The following is an 8940-nucleotide window of genomic DNA, read 5'->3' as shown; positions in this document are numbered from 1 at the left end:
GTCAGATTATTGTCAAAGTCACCGACCACAGACAAAAATAGGTTTAAAGAGTATCCAATTTGTCAAAGCGGCAAAATCACAAAATAAATATTAAGGTGGTTTTTTTACTTAGGGAATAGCAATGAATCGATCTATCCTAAGGAGAGAGTCTTTAATTGAGTCCCTAGGCATAACAGGTCCTTCTGCAATTAGATATTGATATAAAGAGTAAATAATAAAGAATGCGATTTATTATTTACTCGTATTTAGACGTAAATTGACCGTTTATCTTAACTTGACGCGTGGACTGATGATCGTTAAACCACATTACTTTACTCAGAATTACGGGAATTATTATGATTCCTGCCACATAGGTAATTGTTACCGACGACGGATTAGCGCAGCGGGCAGCGACCCTGATTCCTGAGTCCAAGGCCGTGTGTTCGATTCCCACAACTGGAAAATGTGATGAACTTGTCTGTTTTTTAGTGTCTGGGTGTTTGTATATTATTCATTAAAAATTATTCATCAGTCAACTTGACACCCATACCTATATATAGCACAAGCTCCGCTTGCTTTGAGGCTAGATAGCGATGTGTGTATTGTCGTTGTATATTTATTATTATTTACTTATTATTATTTTTATAACAGGTCACGATATCAATAGTAATAATAAAATATTATCGTGTACACTTCCAATCATAGTTCAATAGTGATCTATGTGTTTGTGGACGTTTCAATAGATACCAAGATATAGTGGATATCATCATATACATCATATATTCTAAACAAGACTTTGAAGATATTAAAAAAAAAAAAAATAGATTTTCGGTTGTCCCTTTATACCAACGACATAATGTCAATAAGATCTTTTTTTCCTTGTAAACAGTTAGAGTACGCGTGATGTTTTTAAAATGATCTCAAACTTTGAAATGAAAATTCACGATTAATGTTAGTTTCTGCCCACATTGATTTATTATGTTACTCATTTGTAAGCTATGCATCAAACTACTACACACTACTACTACAGAACAAACACCCACCCACCCACACACATACACACACACACACACACACACACACACACACACACACACGTACATACACACACGCACGTACACGTACTCCTATACAAGTTATAATTATTTGTATGTAAGTATTTAAATTTTTTAATTTCTTAGTATTTTTGTCTTTTTATAAATATTTTCATTTGTTAAATAGAATAATTGAGAGTAGAAAATGTAAGTGTAGTATTAATGTTAATTGTTATTATTACTTAGCACTTCATGCATGTTGCATCTAGAATCCTAAGGGTAGTGGTAGTAATAGTAGTTTAGGGGTTTCCAAGAAGGAGACAGCTATAGTAGCCCTGCTTTTAATACCTTACTTTTTGCACCTGACGAGATGTAAATTAGTTAACGCTAGTATATAGGCAAATCAAGCATATACTTTGAGCATGTATATAATAGTTTCCGGAATTAAATTAGTATCATCACTCGGCACTTACTTTAATTAAATAAATACTAATTAAATATAGTTTCAGAGATAAGTTTTGAAGGGATTCTTTGACAACATCAAAGCGAGAGCTGTGGTTTTAAGCTAATCTCAAGTTCGAATCCCGGCAATTGGGAAATTTATAATTTCTTAATTATCTCTGGTCTGGCCTCGTGGGAGGCTTTCGCCATGGATAGTAACCACCCTACCGACAAAGATGTGCCGTTAAGTATTTTAGCGTTACGGTAAATGACGATGTCGCGTAGAAGCCGATTAGATTCAAGTAGATCTTATATAAGCACTTTAGAAACGTTAAGTCTGTCTGTATGTAGTGTCTCTACCACCGGTTCGAAAGGCAGATTCTACCGAGAAGAAGCCGGCAAGAAACTCAGCAGTTGCTCGTTTCCAACATCACCTAATTACATTTTACATTATAACATTCATTTTCTATCTTGTGAGAGATGAAAGCTGAGCCGGATGCTTCCAAGCAACCTTGTCATTAATAAATTTATCAATTGTATAGTAACCTCGCTGTAATAAACTTATGCATTTGTAGGTCCAAAATTACCTTAGCAATCATATTACAAAAGCGTATACTCAATCCCACAAATGACTTCTTTACCTTTCGCAGACGGTATGCAGGTGACACTAATTTATAACCATTTAAGCAATTAAAATATTACTCGCTTCAACGGTGAAGGAAAACATCGTGAGGAAACCTGTATACCTAAGAGTTCTCCATAATGTTCTTAAAGGTGTGTAATGTCCACCAACTGGGCCAGTGTGGTGAACTACGGCCTAACCCCTTCTCATTGTGGGAGGAGATCCGTGCCCTTTAGTGGGCCGGCAATGGGTTGTTATAATGTTGATGATATAAGTATTTATTTTACTTCTAATGTTTTACCATAAAATGGGAAAGAGTTTGTGAGCTAGGAACATTCCGCGGGTTTAGTATTATCAAGTTATCTTCATTGACTGCTAAAACATTTAGATCTAATTCGTCTAAAGTCCTCTCAAATCGATCAGACCAATATGTGCACATGGATTTAAAAATCGTAGGCAGGTATCTTCAAGTCTAAGCGGTGGTAGTTTTGTAGTTACGTTATCAGTTTTCCTTTCAGGGGGACCGTTCGATACGCGGAAGTGAGCCATTCGCGGGGTGATATCATTGTTTTTGGACACAATGCATTGTAAACAATCATGGCTGAATTGAGGGTTCTGTAGATTTTTAATTATGTAGGGTGCAAGAACGAAAGACAGTTAAACGTAAAAGTTCCTAAATGCTACCAGTTTGCTACGAGTATAGTCACATGCTTGTAGTTTGTGCAAATTGTGATGATAAGAACAAGCTTATATTATTTAAATATTTTACTACGATTTTTTTAAAGGAAGTTTTAAACTTCGTAAAACGTTCAGTGTTTCCAATAATAAAGAATCAATTTGTATGTATTATGTACTTTATTTTTGTGTAAGTGTAAACGGGATGTTTTACATTCCACGCGTGTGTTCACGCTGGCCTAGTGCGTATTGGAAGACTTTATCGCACCGTTAATTGTTGAGAACTTGAAAGCGTGCAGGTTTCATGATTTATCCAGCAAAAGCATACATCTCCGAAAAGGTGGATGTGCGTGCCGCGTATCAAACTCGGTCCCCCTGAAAGGAAAACTGATAACGTAACTACAAAGCTACCACCGCTTAGACTTGAAGATACCTACCTACTATGATTTTTAAATCCATATGCACATATTTGTCTGATCGATTTGAGAGGACTTTAGACGAATTAGATATAAATCTTTTAGCAGTCAATGAAGATTACGAGTGGTAGGAACTTGATAATACGAGTGGAGCACCCCGAACCACTTTAGTAGATACTCTTATACCCGTTTTCGGACAACGCCTCAGTAGGTAACACCAAATCAAAGAAGGTTCCTTTCACCAATCGATTTTCGCGATTCCTATGTTTAGCGAAAAAGGGCTTTACTCATTCTGTTTCCCAACTTAGACAAAAAGGAAAGGTTGAAATAAGGGGTGAAAATTTGTATGCTAGTTCACATCCGAATAAACGTGGACGAATTTTCAGGGAAGTGGGAAATACTTGTATTATTAATAATAAAAAGTGTAACCTTAACGCGCGATTGAAGTGAAACTTTTATTATTATTTATTGATGAAAGAGTAAAATGTTCCTAAGACTCCGCCATTTCATTTAATATTCACTATTTCATTTTATATTCTATTGAAATTCATTAATATGACTTTCACATTTTATAAATATTTTCATTTGTTTATTTCATTTCATTAGAATAATTGAAAGTAGAAAATCGAAGGCTAGATCAACACATGTCAATATAACCTTATAATTGAATATTATATAGAATGACGCAATCGTCAGAAAATTTATTAAGAACACTCAAACCACTCAAAGTCGTTGTCTCGTAAAACTTTCGCCCGTATACCGACTTTACAGGCAACCAATTTTTTTTTAGAATGATTTTAAAAATTTTCGTCTGAATGATTTTTGATCTAGAATTCTTCCTAGGACTCAATAAGCTGCATTGAATGCCGCCAATCACGTGAAAATCGGATGATTCGTTCAAAAGTTGTAGCAATTAGAGAATTAAAAAAATTGCGTTTTATGAAACTTCTATCAGACTTTCGAGCTCGAAGAGCTCAAAAACGATGTAATAAATTCAGTTTTGAGCACTTACGTATGAAATTAACGGAAACTTAAAGAAAGGACCTGAAGAGTGAACCACCCTGCTAATTTTCTATAATTGAATAATGTTATTTATTCAATTTTTTCAAGAATAAATAACATAGAATCTTAAAATCTAAATTTCTAAATTTTAGTTTAAACACCACAAATATTGCTTTATGAAACTTCTATCAGACTGTTGAGCTTGAAGAACAAAACAAGTATGGAATTAGCGGGAAGTATCAGGAGGCCATCCCTGATACTTCCCAACCCGTTTAGGCCAACCGTTTTTCAATTTTTTTTTATAAACTTACCGTAGAGAGTTTAAACGTATCTCGAAAACTTTATTTAAATAAGTATCTTCTCTCTCTAAGTATCTTTAAAAAAAAACTGTAAAATAAATATAAATCAATATACTAGGACAATACACACATCACTATCTAGCCCCAAAGTAAGCGTAGCTTGTGTTATGGGTACTAAGATGACTGATGAATATTTTTATGAATAATTATAAAATAGGTGTTTACACTGAAAAACATTTTCCAGTCGTGGGAATCGAACCCGTGGCCTTGGACTCAGGGTCACTGCCGTAATTTCCTATTAAACCCTAAAAAAGTTCTAGAAAAATCTAACGTACTCTCGTAAGTTAAACAAACAATTCCCGAGCTGCTAGGTCTCGCATATTTCAAGTTAGGCTGCCGGGATGGGGTAGACACTGAAACACATTGACCTAGAAGTCAGGTGACAGTTTCTGTCCGTGAACCGGGAAGTGTTTTCAAGGTTAAGCACACGCGTGCGCACTGGGGGTTGATAAAATACGGTGTGACTTTGTATTGCCGACTTTGATTTATCACAAAACTGTGCCCTGCGGTTTCAACCGCTAACTACGGGACGTTTTTGTATATCAAGCACAACGTGTAACCGAATTACGAAATAATGTTGAAGGAAGCATCAGTATATTTCATAAGGAATCACCCTGAGAAATATTAGATCAGAAGAAGCATATTTATTTTTCCATACAAGTTAATACAAAACATTTTAAGTGTTTACTTATGACAACCCTATTAAAGATAATGTGCCGACACGCGCATATCACCTACGTTACGAGATGCACCTAATAAAGAGACAGGAGTCACATGATTTTAATTTTGCATGTGATGTAGGGCTGTATCTGATTTCTTTCAGTTAAAACTATGGCAGTGGTTAACTGAAAAACTATTTCGTCTCAGAGGCATTACATAATGTTCCCCTAAAACCTGTGTAGTATAAATTCGGTTTTAATTAACACGTTGTGTAATGACTAACCTAAATTACATCGGTTATTTTAAAGTAACGATTTCATAATGATGCAATGAAAATAAATTGAACAAAAAATGTTTTTCTTTAATTAGTTCAATAAACAAAATTCCAACACCAGGGGAAGACTGAAACGGGCTTTAGTCTTTCGGGTTTTCGAGCCCCTAAAACCTTGGGTTAGGCCTTAGCTTACACGGTATGCTGTATAAGAGATCTTAAATAACTTTTTGAAGTTTTAAAACAGACGTTCTGAAAAGGTCACGCAGTACTACGTCTACCCTTACCGGACGACTTTGATTTCATACGAAAAACTGCTATTTTATATGGGAAGGAATAAAGTTTATTCCGTATGTCAGTCATACGCTTTCCGCCTGTATTACAGTGCGCATCAACAGTTCCAAGTGATATAAAGTTTGAACTGCAAGAATGAGCTGCTCTGTTTTGGCGGAATCTACGCCGTCGAGCGTCGCCGACGATCTTTACGCGTAAGTGCAATATCAAATTTTAATGTCAGAGCAAAGAATACGGTTAAAGGAACCTTATAAGAAAGTATTTCTTGTATGGGATGTGTTGTCAACAAAAAACATAATCATGTACTTACTTAATTTTTACCATAATACGACCGAATCGAGATGTCACCGTAGCGGCTTTGACATTGAATTGTAAATATTATATATCTTTGATTCGGCAGCATGTTATTTGTGTTTTTTTTTTCGTTAAGTAAATAAAGTGATGAACTCGTTTGGCTATTTGTCAGTTTTAAATGTGACAATGGCTAACTTAGCAACGCTATACTTTCTGTATCAGCATTGTTTTGTTTGGCGGCCGGTTGCATTTCCCAGCATTCGGGATCGATACAGGCATCAGCTGGTGCGCGGCCTTGAGAGTGTCCTTGAATTACGCAATTTGCCCACTGTAATAGTCGTAACTTTGAGAACAGTTGTAATCGATGGAAGGTCAATGTCAAGTGAATTGCTCTGCTGTGATGTTGCCCGTCCTTGGTAATAATGAGCTGTGTAGGATGTTTAGGTTCTGTGAGAATACTACTACCGGATTGTATTGCATCCTTCAGTCCATCAATATTATGTTTTTTTTTATTCCACTACAAGTTAGCCCTGGACTGCAATCTCACCTCATGGCCAGTATGATGCAGTTTAAGACGGTACTGGGCTAACCAGTTAGGGGTATGGCAGTTTATTAAACCTATTCCAGTAATCGGTTTCTAGGCAACATCGTACCGGAACGCTGAATCGCTTAGCGGCACGTTTTTGTCGGTAGAATGGTAACTAGCCAAGGCCAAAGTTTTTATGAAATGATCTGTTGACCTCCCTGACGCAATGTAGTTCCGGGTTCGATTCCTGGCGGGGGGATTTTTGGGAATTCATAGTTTTTGAAGTTTCCCTCACTGTGAGAAGGTGTTAAGGCCGTTGTCCACCACGCTGGCCCAGCGCTGATTGGTCTACTCCATACACCTTTGAGAACATTATCGAGAACTCTCAGGCATGCAGGTTTCCTCACGATGTTTTTCTTCACCGTTGAAGCAAGTAATATTTTAATATTTTAGTAAGTGAGTAAAGTCGAGCTCAAGTGAGTGAAGCCGAGCTCCTGCTCAGTCTTCCGACTGGGCTGGCACCGCTTCATTATGGGAGGAGACCGCGCCCTTTAGAACCCGGTAAAGGGTTGATATAACGAAGTTTCTCTGGTCTGAATTAGTGGCTAGATAATGTTCTACCGACAAAGACTAGCTGCTTAGCTATTCATCGTTTCGGTATATAACTGCCACACCCCTAACTGGTGAGCCCTGTAATGTCTTATTCATCATACTGGCCATCAGAAGAAGAAGAAGAAGAAACATTTTATTGCACGTATAACATACAGGAAAAGAAACAGTAAGGAGTATACAGTACACAATGTAGACATGCAAAGGTGGCCTTATTGCTTCAAGCAATCTTTTGCAGGCAACCTTTGTAGATAGGACTTACAGCAAGAGAACGGGATAGTGCCAAGACTGCTGATACATAAATACCAAAATGTAAAGATACAAATACTTATATAATTTAAATAAATATACGTAATATATAACTATAAAATATACATAATATATATAAATAAATAACAAACATAAAAGTAGATTTTATCACACAATTTAAAAGAAAGAATATAAAGAATCTACTTCAAATTCCATCACTCAAAGAGAGGTAGTAGTCCTTCTGACGACTCTTAAATATCGGAAGCGAACTACTTCTACGGATTTCAGCAGCATAATTGCCTTAAAGGTGAAAGAATGACTGAAGAACTTCGTTTTACAAAATGGGAGTACCAGACGGTTACCAAGGCGGGATCGAAGGTTGGAATGAAAAGATGAGTCAGAAATAAAGCGATAACGATCCCTTAAATAAGAGGGAGATAAATGACTATTAAGAATAGAATAAAATGAGGAAAGTAGATGAAGTTCACGGCGTAAACGGATAGGCAACCACTTTAGTCTAGCTCGGTACTCCGATATGTGATCAAATTTACGCAGTCCAAACAAAAACCGGATGCATACATTTTTAAGGCGCTCGAGCTTATTAAGAAGTTCTTCGGTAAGGTCAGGATAACATGAGTCGGCATAATCCAGTATAGGAAGAAGAAGAGATTGAGCAAGGAAAATTTTAGTTTTAATAGGAAGGAAATTTTTCCAACGATTTAAGTACCCAATCGAAGCAAAGATTTTTCGACTCACCTCAGCTACCAGTGGGGACCACGACAGAGTATTGTCTATGACGAGGCCAAGATTTTTTACAAAAGCACTCGGAATCAAATTGGTGCTTTTAAACTGGACTGGACATCAGGTGAGATTGCAGTCAAGGGCTAAATTATAATGGAATAAAAAAGAAGTTAGGTGTTCTGCTCATATATTATTCTATCCCAGTCATCAAGAAACTGTTGAATCTTTGTAGTAGCATGCATCATCATCCGCAGCCTATAATCGTCCCACTGCTGGAAACAGGCCTCCTCTCGCATAGGCGAGACGGTTTAAGAGCGTATACCCACCAAGCAGCTCCGATGCGGGTAGGTAGGCTTGAGTAAGCAAACACCTGTGGTTATTTCCAGTACAGTTACAGGCGAAAACGAAAAAAATATTTTTTACTGATTTTGATAATTAATGAGGGCGCTATCAATTTCGACGCTTACGCCCGTTTTCACTAAACCTAAGGGAACACCTTAATCGGACGCCTAATTATTTAGAGGATGCCTGAAAAAAACGTTCTCTTGGTTGATGATCAACAACGATTTGGCGGTGCATAATGTTTAGGAAATTCGTAAACTGACACTTGGGAGATGAAATAAATTGAAAACACCTTAAATCGAAATAAAAAATGAAAAATATGATAATAAAAACACAAAAAACACACCTTGTGGCAAGAATCATAGACAAGATAGGTATATAACCTAACTTGTCTATGAGTTGCCTAGGGAAAATCGATTGGCGTTA

Source organism: Pararge aegeria, chromosome Z (assembly GCF_905163445.1).
Source record: "Pararge aegeria chromosome Z, ilParAegt1.1, whole genome shotgun sequence".
Lineage (NCBI taxonomy): Eukaryota > Metazoa > Arthropoda > Insecta > Lepidoptera > Nymphalidae > Pararge > Pararge aegeria.
Note: the sequence above shows the minus strand (reverse complement) of the source record.